The sequence below is a fragment of the Trichosurus vulpecula genome, chromosome 3, assembly GCF_011100635.1.
Source record: "Trichosurus vulpecula isolate mTriVul1 chromosome 3, mTriVul1.pri, whole genome shotgun sequence".
In the NCBI taxonomy this organism is placed as follows: Eukaryota; Metazoa; Chordata; class Mammalia; order Diprotodontia; family Phalangeridae; genus Trichosurus; species Trichosurus vulpecula.
Window position 1 is genome coordinate 204981325 of NC_050575.1, and position 14460 is coordinate 204995784.

At 45.1% G+C, this 14460-nt stretch overlaps 1 protein-coding gene across 4 annotated transcripts in view; it reads right to left on the reverse strand.

The window, feature by feature from the left end:
• CAMK2B (calcium/calmodulin dependent protein kinase II beta) overlaps positions 1 to 14460 on the reverse strand; it is a 312498-nt gene that overhangs the window by 218612 nt on the left and 79426 nt on the right. The window lies entirely within an intron of this gene.

Consider the following 14460-nt stretch of genomic DNA (forward strand, 5'->3'; position numbering starts at 1 on the left):
AATGCATCAAAGGAAAGGAAAGGTGTCCTCGAAGCGGTGCAGGGGGTACTAAGAGTTCAAGCACACATTGAGCACCTACCACCAAAGCCCAGAAGACAGGCACACCCAGAATGCCTCAGCTTCTCCTTGTCATCTACTAGTTAATCAACAAGAATTTACAAATGGCCTGCCATGTATCCAGTAGCATCAGGAATATAAAAGCCTAACACACAGGCCCTGCTGAGTCGGGAAGATGATGTGACCTAATGGAAAAAGCATTGGATTGAGAGTTCAGAAGCCAGGTTCAAAGTATATTCTGCCGCTGTCTCTGAGGCTGACTTTGAACAAGACACAGATCTTCTCTGGCCCTCAGTTTCCCCACTGTGTAAAATCAAGAGAATGAGCTAGCTAACCTCTAAGGTCCCTTAGAGCTCTGCCATTCCACGATTCTGAGACACACACACACACACACACACACACACACACACACACACACTCACAAATAATGACCAGTACAAAACAGCATACAACTGTCAGATTGTGTGACACAGATTCATACTACAATAGCATCTCGGCATAGTAGACAGAATGCTCAATCTGAAGTGAGGAGCATCAGGGTTCAAATCCAGGCTCAGCCACATGCTAGCTGTATGACCCTGGGCAAGTCACAAAATCTCTCTAAGATCCATTTTACCCATCTGTAAAATCAGAGAAATAATGAAATACAGGGTTGTTCTGAGGGGCAAATGAGAATTTGCTTTATCTTTAAAGCGCTCCAGAAGGATCGGTGGGGGTGGGGGTGGTTGCTGTTGTCATATAAGAGAGTTCGGAGAAGTCTGGAGAAGTCAGTGAGGACCAGAGTAATCAGAAAAGATTTTATGGAGGAGGTGGGACTTGCAGGCCAGGTAGGATTTTTGGAAGAAGAGGAGTCAGGGACAGGTGAGGTTCTTAGAAGCCCCAAGCTAGACTTCTAACCATCCCAAAATACTGGTTCACTTAAGGAAATGTCTGAGTCCTAACTGAGACGAGGACAGCTAGGTGGTGCAGTGGATGGAACACTGGATTTGGAATCAGGAAGACCCATCTTCCTCAGTTCAAATCCAGCCTCAGACACTTACTAGCTATGTGACCCTGGGCAAGTCACTTAACCCCATTTGCCTCAGTTTCCTCATATGTAAAATGAACTAGAGAAGGAAATGACAAGCCATTTCAGTATCTTTGCCAAGAAAAATCCCAAATGGGGGTCATGAGAAGTCACAACTGAAACAACCCAACAACAAAATAATTGGGACAAGTGAAGAAAAGAAAAGCACCAACCAGGGGTTTGGCCCTCCTCTAGCAGGTTCCCCAAAATCCCATATTCTCACTCTAAAGCTCTAAAGGCCCCAAAGAGATCTTCCCTCATCCCATCTTGAATTCTTCCTATGTTGAGAGTTGCGACCAAAACAAACTCATAAGTATTATTAAGCACATGCTAGGAATGCAAAGACACCTTTCCCCCCAAAAAAACCTTCCAAAAAGTCAGCCCCTGCCCTCAAAGAGCTTACATTTTTGAGGGGGGAAGGGAAATACACCACGACAGCAGATAAGGACATACATCAATCAATCAGCAAGCCCCTTTTATGTACTCAGACCTTTACTAGACACTGGAGATGGAAAAATGAAAACAATCCCTAACCTCAGGAACCTTATGTTCTCTTGGGGCAAAAAAAGAGGAAGAGAGAGACAGCATTAACAACCAAGGAGAACAGCCAAGACTCTTTACTAGGAGGGGGCACCTGAATTGAAGGAAGCTAGAGGACAGGAGGAAGGACATTCCAGGGGGGATGGGGAGAGGAGTGGGGCACAGACGTGTTAAAGTCAGTGCCCTGTGAAGGGAACAGCAAGTAGATTACTTTGGCTACAAGGGAAGTAACATGCTATGAACCTGGAAAGGTAGGTTGGAGCCAGACCAGAAGGGTTTTCTATGTCAAGCCCAAGGCAAGGAGTCACTCCAGGATAGATGAGAGACAATCCCATAAAGGGCTCTATCTTTCTAACACTAGGACCAAGGCCAGGTAACTACTCTATAAAGACCCCCTCTGACCCTAGGGGAGGTAGTTCTGAAGAGGTCAGAGGTCAGGACCTCAAGCTGGCAAATCCTAAACTGCCTAGATCTTACCTAGCTAGATTCTAAGGCCATGGAAATGTGCCATTCAATAACCCCAAATCCAGCCTAAGGACAGAACTGTATTCAAACACACATAATCAAACTCGTGTGTCCAAGGGAAAGTTAAAAGCCACACTGAGCTTCAGTTTCCTCGACTTAAAAATGAGGACAATATCAGCAGTACTCATAAGTCAGTCATGAAATGCAAATAAGATAAGCAAGCAGTAAGAGGGATAGGACAAAGTGGGGAAGCTGGTGACCATCTTAGGTCACTGCTCCAAAATTCAATCAGTCGATAAGCATTAAGGGAACCTAGAGGTCATCTAGAAGGTTAGCCTCATTTTATAGATAGGGGAAACTGAGGCCCAGAGGGGTAAAGTGACTCATCCAAGGTCACACTGGTAAGTCCTCAGACTCCACCACTTCCTAGCTGTAGGCCACTTCTCCTTTTATCCTCAGTCAAATGAAGGAGTTGGACTTTGAGGCTCCTTTTCATCTCTAAATTTGTAAATCCTTCCAACTCCAATCTGAGACTATGGATTAAACCTGGTCCAGATGCTGCAAGCAGTCACTAGAGGGCAGCCAAAAGTCAGGGCAAATGGACAATCAGCTGCCCATTACGGGGAGAAGTAAGGGTTCCAGGTTAGTACCAGTTCAACAGAACAGAAGGGTAGTTTGGGGACAAAATCCTCAAAGATGAGGCAAAGTCAGGACTCCATGGAAGGGGGCACCAGGAAATATCAAGGTAAATAAAGAGAAAAGCTGTACCCATCATATGAGGACACCATCAGGAAATGGAAGATGTGTTTCAATTCCATCCAACAAACATTTATTAGGCACTCACCACCTACACGTACCATGTGCTTGCGTTAAGACTACAAAAGCTGAAAATGTTATGGTCTCTGTAGCTTGCAGCCAAACTGGTAACAAAACAATATGGAAACAAATGAGTTTGATCCAAGGCAAGGTGTGATTTGGAACAAAGGAGAGGCTCAAAGTGGTCTAGGAAAATTCGAGGATTTGAGAAAGATCACTTTTAGTTTGGGGACAAGTTCCAGGGAGAGGATGAATAAAGGCTTACTGGAGAAGGAGACACCAGAGTTAAGCAGAAGGGAAGAAAGAGAGAGAGAGGAAAGAAGGAAGGAAGGAGGGAAGGAGAGAAGGAAGGAGGGAAGGAAGGGAAATGGCAACCACACTGGCATACCCAGGATGGCTGCTAGCACAAGTCCTTAGATCTGCTTTACTAGGAAAGATAGTGGTTTAAGGGGTCAATGATCTTTTTAAATTATATTCACTACTTTGGGGAAAAAGTCAGCACCCTGAACTTCAGAGAAAATACAAAGCAATATTGTTATACACTTTACATGCATCCCTGGATCGAGCCTTTACCTCTGAGCAGTCGGGGAGCTCTGAACATAAGGCCATTCAGAGACTCAACCAGGGAATCACAAGGTCCTTCTCATAAATGAGCCCCCAAAGCAAAAGCTCAGCTCTCAGAATATATACTCTTTTGGCTAATAGGCTCAGAGCCAGAAGGCATCACAGCCCTTGTGACTCAGTGTCTAATTAGCTTAGTACCAAAAGGTGTGGAAGCCAGGCACAAGCAAGCTCCCCTTAATTGGAGGCCTGTTAATGGGTGGGGAAGATCTTATGCCTCATTAACCTTACTGGAAGGAAGGCAGGAAGGAACGTAGAAGGAAGGGAGGGAAGAAGGAAGGAACCTACTATGTGCCAGACACAGTGCTGAGAACTTCTACAATTATTATTTCATTTGATCCTCACAACAACCTTAGGAGGCCAGTGCCATTATTATCCCCATTTTACAGTTGAAGAAACTAAGGCAAACAGAGGTTAAATGACTTGCCCAAGGTCACACAGCTAGTAAGTATGAGGTCAGATATGAACTCAGGTCTTCCTGACTCGACTCAGCACTCTACAGACTGCACCACCTAACTTCATATATAATGTCAGACTTTTTCACTGTATTGGCTAGTCTTGCTGAGATATTTTTATTTTTTTCTCTTTTTTATTCTCTGCTATAAGAGATGGCATTCTGGAAGAGGAGAGAGGAAAGATATATTTGGAAATCTGTTGTTGTTCAGTCATTTCTGTCATGTTCAACTATTTGTGACCCTATTTTGGGGTTTTCTTGGCAAAGATCCTGGAGTGGTTTGCCATTTCCTTCTCCATTTCTTTTTACAGATGAAGAGCTGAGTGACTTACCCAGGGTCACACAGCTAGGAAGTATCTGAGGCCGGATTGGAACTCAGTCTTCCTGATTGAACTGAGTCTTACTGACTCCCAACCCAGTGCTCTATCCACTTTGCCACCTAGCTGATTTGGGAATCTAAATGATGGAAAAAACAAATGGTGTTAACACAAACTTATTTTAAAAATACAGGGGTGGTGGGGAGAGGAAATGGTGATTACAGGAAGATGCTGTTAAATCAAAACACAAAGGACCAATGAGGCAGTAAGGGAAAGAGAGAGAGGAGAGACTTTGGATTAACCAGGTCCAGCTCAGGTGACGCTTTTATTATGAAAGGACAATAAGGCATGTGGTCATGTGGTCTAGATTAGTCTAGAGTGAAGCACTGAACTGAATAGACCTGAGTCAGATTCCAGTAAGCTGTCTACAATACTAATAACCTAACTGGAAATCCCCTTTGAGGCATGTGAAAGAGCACCTGTTGGCATCACTCTGTCCATCTGCCCATCTGTCTGTCTTTTCAACCTCAGGCACTGACATGCCCTGTCTGGGCCAAGAACCAAAGGCAGCTCATACATAACACAGCACATGACTCTTCACAAGCAGAGAAGTGAAGGATTAATCTGGCATGAACTCTGACCCACAAACTCCCACACCAAGCATCCACCGGGTACCACAAAATAAGCAGGAGACATAGACTGGGTCTGCCTTCAGGGTTCTTAGAGTCTAACTGGCTGTTGATGTCTGTCCTTCGTTCTGGAAGAAGACCTTGACATCAGGAAGGTGATGTGATGACTTGCCAAGTGAAATGGATTTAAGTGAGAGAGGGCTGGGCAAAATCACCAGCCTCATTTTCTCCTCCAGAGCCATCTGGGTCCAGTGGAAAGATATAGATCAGGATGTCTGGAGATGGGCCCCACTAGAGTCTAACTAAGGAAGAGAGATTTGGATACATGAAACAAGCCTAGAATAATGCAAGGTACTGGGGACATTTCCCCTAGAGAAGGGAAAACTGAGGTTGGTGGAAGGGAGAGGCATGACAGTAGTGTTCAAGTATTTCAAAGACTGCAGAAAAAGAATTAGGCTTGTTGGCTTTGGTTCTGATTTGGCAAAATCTCAGGAGAAAATGAGTTCTTCTGAGCTAAGGCAGGAGGACCACTTGTTGCAGAGGTTATAGAGGGGTTTCTAGTTCAAAAAACTGGTTGGACTAGATGGTCTCTAAAATCTCTTCCAATTATGACATTCAAAAAAGGGGGCACATAATGAAGTGTAAGGTTGTCAATTCTATAGGAAGGCTCTGCTCCCTCCCCCTACTAAACATGTAGAATCTCCTGACATCATTATTAACAGCCAAATCTAATGGCCTTTTTTCATTCTTCTTCCTTCTTGACCCCTTTGCAGCATCTGACAGTGGTGACCACCTCTCTTCCTCAATAGCCTCTCCTCTCTGGGTTTTTGTGACATAATTTCTATCTTGATTCTCCTTCAACCTTTCCAATTCAATCTTCTATCTCTTTTGCTGGATCATCAAGGCATATCCTCATGCTGCTTAACTGTGGCTTAACACTAAAGCTAGCTCCTGGACCCTCTTCCCTCCTCTCTTCTCCCTACGTTCTCCCTCAGTGATCTCACCAGTCCCCATGGATTTAACTATCTCTATTCTGATGATTCCCAAATACATGTAATTCTAGCCCTAGTGTCTCTCCTGAGTGCCTGTCTCACATCACCGACTACCTATTGGACATTTCAAACTAGATATCTCATAATCATCTCAAATTCAATATGTTGAAAATTGAACTCATTATCTTTCCCCCAAAACCATCCCTTCTTCCCAGCTTCCCTATTACTTACTGTCAAGGGCAGTCAAAAAGGTTTCAACCTTAGTGTCATTCGCCACCCCTCACTCTTATTCATTACACACATCCAATCTTATCCTTTCTATTCCATATTATATCCCATATACATCCCTTTCTCTCCACTTATACAACAACCACCCTGGTTCAAGCCTCCATCCCTTCTCACCTAGATTATTTCAATATCCTTTTAATTAGGCTACCTGCCTCAAGTTTCCGCCCCCCCCCCCCCACTCCAATCCATTCTCCATAGCGCTGACAAAGTGACTTTCTTGAAGTAAAGGTATTACCCCGTGCTCAAGTAAACTCCAGTGGCTGCCTAATATTTCCACAATCAAATATAAAGTTCTTAGGCATCTAAATTTCTTCACAACTCAGGTCTTCTTATCCTCTCCTCTCTTCTGTACACTCAACCTACTACTCCCATCATGACCTACTTTCTATTCTTCACACACAACACTCCACCTCTCATCTCTATATCTTTTCCCTGGCTGTCCCACATGCAGAATGCTCTTCTGCTTCACATCTGCCTCCAGAATCCCTAGCATCCTTCAGTATTCAGTTCAAACGCCTTTACAGGAAGTCTTTCTTTCTTGGTTAGAGACTGAGTCAGCTGTTAGAGCCTTCTTCACTAAGGTTATTTTCCAGGTACTCTGTATGTATTTTATACTAACTATTTGTCTGCATGTTGTCTCCCCAATTAGATCATGAGTTCCTTGATTTCAGGAACTGTTTTTGCCTTTCTTTTTCTCTCTACTGCTTGCTACCAGCTTGGCTGAGACCTGTAACACCCTTTGTATGGGCTATTCCAACAGCCTCTTAATTGGTTTATCACACTTCAAGTCTCTTCCAATTCCAATCCAACTTCTACACAATAACCACTGGGAAAAGGGATGGGTGGGTAGGAATTAGGGAAAGTTTCATGGGAGAGGGGTCATCTGAGTTGATCCTTGAAGGAAATAAGGATTCTAAGAAGCAAGGATGAAGAGTGCCTTCTAGGCATGGGGAATGATTTGTACACATGCACCAAGTTGGTAAGGGATTATGAGATAGGCATATGGCATAGGATATGAGATAGGATGTAGAGTTCAGGAAAGGTCTAATGCTTTGGTTTGGTTGTAATGAGGGAGGGAAGAGGAGTAGCATGAAATGAGGATGGAGAGGCAGGCTGGAGTCTGATTATACAAATGCTAGCTGCTGCTGCTGCTGCTGCTGCTGCTGCTGCCGCTGCTGCTGCTGAGGCTGCTGCTGTTTTGATAGGTGTGTCGAGGATGGATTACAGAAGAGATAGATTAGAAGCAAATGAGAGTGGGTAAGAGGTTATAAAGGTGTGAACTGGAGTTATAGCAATGCGTATGGAGAGAAGGGGATAGATGCAAGAGATCTTTGGAAAATAAAATTGACAAGACTTAATTATTCTCAGATACAGAGCATGCGGGAGAGGAAAGAGTCAAGGATGATTCTGATGTTACAAACCTAGGTAACCTGGGAGGATGGTAGAACCTTCAACAGAAATAGAGACATGTGGAGGTGGGGGAGGGAGAGAAAAAATGCGTTTAAGCTGTGTTGAGTTTGAGATTTTTCTCTCCTTGAAAAGGTTCCTAGCTCTAAATATATGAAACTTGGAAGCCATTTAGTTCCATATCCATAGACCCTCACCTTTACAAAAAAACATACGATCTCTTCTTCAGGGCTGAGCTTGATCATCATAATTACATAGCATTCAGGTTGTTGTTGCTGTAATCATTGTCAATCTATCCATTTTCGTTGTTGTTTTCTTTTCACATTATTGTAGTCGAACTCCCTGGAATTTATGTAGGTTTTCTTGTTTTCACCTACTTCATTCTGCATCCGTTCTTACGGCTCTTTCCATATTTGTCCATATTCTTTATAGGGCACCATATTCCACTACTTTCATGTAGCACTGTCCCCCAATTCATCATGTACCCATTCCCCAATCAAAAGATATCAACTTTGTTTCCAGTTCTTGCTACTACAAAAAAAATGCTGTACTATGTATATCTTGGCATATGTGAGACTTGCTTTCTATTATTAACCTCTTTGGGATATGCCTAGCAGTAGGATCTCTGGGTCAAAGAATATGGATATTTAATTGCTTTCTTCTCATGATTCCAAATTGTTTTCCAGAATAACTGGACCAATTCGGAGCTCTACCAGTGTGTATCAGCATGCCTGTCTTTCTACAACCCCTCCAACATTGACAATTCCCATATTTTGTCATCTTTGCCAAGTGGATGGATGTGAGATGAAACCTCAGAGTTATTTTGATTTGCATTTCTCTTGTTATTAGTGATTTAGAACAATCCTTCCTATGGCCATTCTTCATATGGTTTGCAATTCTTCTTTGAAAAATCATTCGGCATATCTCAAGAACTGTTTTTCATTTTGTCTTTGTATTCCTAGCACCTAGCACACTCGCCTTGCACATGGCATGCATTTATTAAACGGCTGTCGAATTGATTTGCATTATGGAGTGTTACATTCTTTTAAAATCCCCAAAGAATTAGAGTCTGGTTCTGCATATGGTACTTTAAGAGTCTGTGCTAGGGCATAAAGGAAAGTCATATGAAGGCCCAGAGATCTCCAGAACATAAAATTTCTGAGAAAAGAAAAACACATAATCACTCTGGGGAAATCAGGGTGGCAGAAGTATTCCATGGATAACAGCAAGTAGTCATTTTCACCAGGAATATGGAAAAACAGGGAGTTTGACTATAATAATGTGAAAAGAAAACAACAAAAAAGGACAGCTGAACCCCAGAATAACTGGAATGAAATTTGGGTTCTGGAGAACAAAGGATGGAACACACATCCCTCATCTCGGAGGAAAACTGGGGGACTAAGAGCGCAGAATATTGCCAACAGTGTCCTATCTGGTTGCCTTGCCAGTTGGTTCTGTTATCTGTTTTTCTTTGGGATATACTCTCCTTCCAACAAGGGAGGGCTTGTTGAAGGGGAAGTATATCTGCAAATGAAAAAAACAATGACAAAAGGTGCCAATAAAACAAAGGGAGGGGAAGAAAGATAGGGAATAACAAGTGTTTATCACCCAAAGGCCAGTGAAAATAATTTGACTGGCCACTGACACTTTGGGATAACTCAGTTAGAGAAGTAGCAGAACCTGCCAAATGTATAATGGAAACTGGCTGTGGAAAAACTGGCAAAAAGCCCAAATCATTACAGGATATTTGTCACAATGGCTAGCTCTAACTCCAAAGTCCCAAACTCCCTGTGCACAAACACTTCCCCTCCAAAGCCACCACCCCCAAATGCACTCAAAGGTCTTCAGCAACCCAAAATAATAGCCTGCTCTGTCAAGAACACAGAGGAACCCAATGACCCTGCTACAGGCCAGTGACCACAGCCCCTGACTTGGAATGAAACATCTAGAATCCATACCATACTGGAAGAAGGAGTAGGTCCCACAGGTGTAGGGACGGTGTTCCATGGGCTAAATGTTCTTTCTCCCAATAGCCAAAGACATATTGTTCTGAAGAATCTCAGTACAACCAAGGTAACCAGAACCCAGTAGTGACAAACAAACAATATATAAGAGTTATCCTATTAGGATTTATAGGTAGGCTTCAACCTGCTGGGTTCTACCTATCATCACCCTGACTACAGTTTGGCCCAAGTGGGTGGTCCCCCTCGCCTACACAGCACTGGATAGTTACATGGCCTACAGCTGTGGCTGTAAGGGGTGGTCTACATGTCTGCAGCACCCAGGTGCTCAGGGGTACTATAAGATGAGGCACAGTCTCCATGATCCACGAATGTACTCAACAATGCCACATTTCTGGGGGTGGGCCCGTCATTTGGAAGCTGCTGGATCACTCTAGACCAGCCAGATCTTGGTGATGCCCATCATAAGATAATTGTCGCTCATCCCACAAATGAGGGTTCAGATGACAACTGACCTGTTTAAATGCAGAGGAGCCTCTACAGAGTTAGTGCCTGATGACAAGACATGTCCTTGTGATAAGAAAAGTAGCTATCAGACTTTTACTCTCTGGAAATGTCCCCATTCTGAAGACATTCTTGCACTTTTTAGTTTCACTGATTTAGAGCTGCAAAGGACCTCAATGGCCATCTAGTCCAAACCCTTCTTTGCAGAGAGGAGGAAACATAAGCCCTGAGAGGAGAAGTCATCATCTGCCTAAAATCACACAGATAGTAAGCAACTAAGCAGGGGTTTGAATCTGGGTCCTCTGGCTTCCACCCCAGAATTCTTTTCCACTGTACCAGGCTCAGGGGAGGCCCACATATTAGAAATCTAGGCACAGTAATCAGAGCAGGCAGCATCTCAGCTATTCACCTGCATGGGTCATTAGGAAGAGAGGCTGTAAGAAGTTGAGTAGTGAGTGGGTGTGAGGAAATGGAAGCAATGAGGGTACTTGCCTCTCAGGAGTCTGATACCACACAAGAGTAATTAGCTGTATTTTAAGAGGACTTCAGTTTTAAAAGGATTTAGACGGCTCATTCCAATCATGAGTCTGTCAGGCACTGAGCACGTTTGAGGGGTTTAGAAAATTAAATGATATCAACAATAATAACTGGCATTTATATGATGCTATAGAGTGTGCAAAGTGCTTTTACTTGGTTTTTTTTTATTTAAGCTTCATAACAACTGCATAAGGTACAGCTATCACCATCTTCATTTCCACAGATGTGGAAACTGAGGCACATCAGTGAAATGACTTACCCATGGTCACATGGCTAGTAAATAAAGGGCTACATAGGATCATAGTATCATATATTTAAAGTTGGAAGGGACCCTAGGGGACTGTGTTCAACCCCTTCCTCTTACAGATGAGGAAACTGAGACACTGAGAAGTTAAGCGACTCACCCATGGTCATACAGCTAAGAGTCTGAGCCTAGATATGAACTTGTGTATTCCTGACTCCAAAGCCAAGATTCTTTCTACTACACCACACTGCATCTCCCCCTTCTCCACCAAATGAAATAAAATAACTGACATTTATAGCAAAGCACTTCATATATGTTAATTTATATTGGCCTCAAGACAACCCTGTGAGATGATAATAACCCTACAGTTATTATCCCACATTTACAGATGGGCAAAATGAGGCTCAGAGAAGAGAAATGATTGACCCAGAGTCACAAAGCAAGCCTCAGGGGCAATGTACGAACTAAGATCTTCCTGACTACAGATCCAGTTCTGTAGCTATGACCCATACGTTGGCTAGACTGTGAAGCCTGGCATCCAAAATTCCTTCCTTCCTCCCTCCAGTCCACTAGAGGCACATGGCCCAGGACCAACCTGAGTCCCCAGGCTTTCCCACCCAACCCCGGCATCTGCCTGGCCCCACAGTGGGGGCAGTGACCTCTGCTCAGACTTCATGACTCTGCCCAGCCAAGCCCCTGAGAGTTCAAGAGGAGCCCTCTGAAGCTGGTGCCTTTTGTTGTTCATTCTCAGTTGCTCATTACAGGTTCCGATATAGCCCCTAATTACATCCTGCCTCAGCATCTCCTATGCTGCTGCCTTCTCCTCCACCCTGCCCTACCAGCTCCTCCGCATTGTGCAATTGCTGAAAATTATGTCCTCGAGCTGCTGAGACCCCAGCCCACTGCTCGCCAGACGGCTCCCCCAAAACAAGGCATGGCTAGTGCCTTTGCCAGCACTCATTCTGCCGATGGGGTTTTTTAATTTTCAGAAACCTTGCAGCGACTTGGTATTTCCACGGTGGAATTTTTCCTCTGCTTGGGGGTGGAGGTGGCAGAGTATATTTCTGGGGGAGATTCTACAGAGTAATAATCTGAGATTACATGGACAACCCAGGCCAGGCCCACCGGCTAAACAGAACACTGCCAAGATGAATGAGAAGAGAGAGGAAGGAGGAATAGGGAAGAGAGGTGTGAAGGACAGGAGAGAAGGAAAAGGGGGATAGAGGAATGAGGAAAGAAAAGAGAGGAAACAAAGGATACAGAGAGAGTGTGCACATGTGCATGTGTGTTGAGAGAGAGAGAAGGGGGGAGGGGGAGAGGGGGAGAGAGAGAGAGAGAGAGAGAGAGAGAGAGGGAGGGAGAGAGGGAGGAGAATGGGGAGGGGGGGAGGGGGAGAGAGGGAGGGAGAGAGAGAGGGAGAGAGAGAGAGAGAGAGAGAGAGAGAGAGGGAGGGAGAGAAGAGAATGGGGAGGGGGAGGGAGAGGGGGGGGAGGGAGAGAGGGGGGGAGGGGGAGGGAGAGAGGGAGGGAGGGAGGGAGGAGAATGGGGAGGGGGAGGGAGAGAGAGGGGGGAGGGAGGGGGAAGGAGGGAGAGAGGGGGAGGAGGGGGGGAGGGGGGAGAGAGGGAGGGAGAGGGGAAGAGGGAGGGAGAGGGAGAAGGGAAGAGGGAGGGGGAGGGGGAGAGAGAGGGGAGGGAGGGAGGGGGGAGGGGGGAGAGAGGGAGGGAGAGAGGGGGTGAGAGGGAGAGGGAGAAGTGAAGGGAGAGGGGGGAGGGGGAAGAGAGAGGGGGAGAGAGAGAGAGAGAGAGAGAGAGAGAGTTCTTTTCCCCCTCTTCCCCTACTTCCCTCTCCTTCTCCCCGTCCCTTTCTCCCCGTCCCTTTCTCCCCTATTCCTCCCTATTTCTCATTTGTCTTGGCAATGATAAAGGAGAAGCCAGTGGCTACCTGCCCAGTGGGCTAGGGTTGGGCTGGGCGTGCAGTCTTAATTTTTTACTCTATAGAGTTTTCTTTTTGGACTGGACTGGTGAACGTACCGGTATCGGGAACTCTTAATGAGGGGTGCAGATTGGCACCTGTTTTGCGACTTAAAGGCTCTTAAAGTTTTCCCAGGGCTACTAAGATTAGTGACTTGCCCAGGATTACCCAGCCAGTATATGTCAAAGGTGGGATTTGAGCCAAGTCTTCTTGACTTCCAGGCTAGCTCTCCAACGAAACTCCAAAGATTGAACTCTGCCTTTGGTTTGTCTACGTCAGAAACAGTAACAGCGGGCAGCAGCCATTCCTCCTCCCTCCCTATGTTCTTTCCTATGTCTCCCTGTTTCTCCCTCACCTTGCTACCCCTCCTATCTCCTTGTTTTCCTCTCATTTTCCTTCTCTCCTCTCTTTCTTCCTTCACCTCTTTCTCTTCCCCCCTTCCTTGGTCTTCCTTCTCTCCTCTCATTGTCTCTGTCCTCTGTCATATCTTTCCTTTCTCCATTTCTATCTTCCTTCTCCCTCTTTCCTTCTCCCTGCCCCACTCCCCTCTCTCCTCTTTTCCCCTCCTACTCTTTCCTCATTCATCTTTTCCTTTTCCTTCTTCCTTTCTCTCTCCCCCTTTTTTCTCTCCATCCCTTTTCTCCCTCCTATCTGTCTGATGGGCTTTCTTTTCCACCATCCCCCTCACTCTCTATTCTCCTCTTCTCTCTTTCTCCCCCATCCCCCTTCCCTTGTCTGGCCCTGAATCTCCTTAGTGGGCTCCCAGCAGGAGTAATGCTTCAGCTGCTCCTCTCTACACACGTTGCCATGGAACCTCATGGAGCTCGACTGCTTCCCAGTTGCATGGATAGCAGAAATGTTTAATTAAGAGAGGTCCCTCCTTCCGAAAGCTTCAATACAGCCTGTTCCCCTTGGCAGCCCACATCTAAGTGTCATTGATCATGGATTTCTTCTTCAGCCACTCTCAGTTGCTGGACCTCTTAACACACCTAGGACTTATTGTTACTGAGGTTCATTCTTAATATCTTTTTCTCTCTTTCTCTGTCTGTCTCTCTCTGTCTCTCCTCCCTCCCTCCTCCCTCTCTTTTTCCTTTCTTGTCTTCCTTGTCTTTCTCTCCCCTCCCCCCTCCTCTCTTTCCCTGTCTCTTCCCTCCCCCATTTACAATCCCCTTCCTCCCTCCCTCTTTGTTTCTCTCTCCCTCACCCCCTACATCTCCCCCTCCCCCTTCTATCCCTCTCTCCATCTAATCATGCTCTGAATGGCTTTGAACTCTTAGTGCTTACTATTCAGTTATTCAGTATCACAAACGCTATTAGCTGTCAGAGGACAGATGAGACCACAGGCAGGTCTGGCTACACAATCATTAAACAGATATGGCTGCTGAACAAGATATCTACTGAATTCTGTTTTACCCCTCTGCTTTCTTCCATCAGAAAACAACAAGGCACAAGTGCTGAAAATGGAGTCAGGGAGACCTGACGTGAAATCCCACCTCTGGTACTTATTAGCTATGTGACTTAATTTCTCTGAGCCTCAATTTTTTCATCTCTAAAATGGAATTCATAATAGCATCAAACTCACAAGGTTGT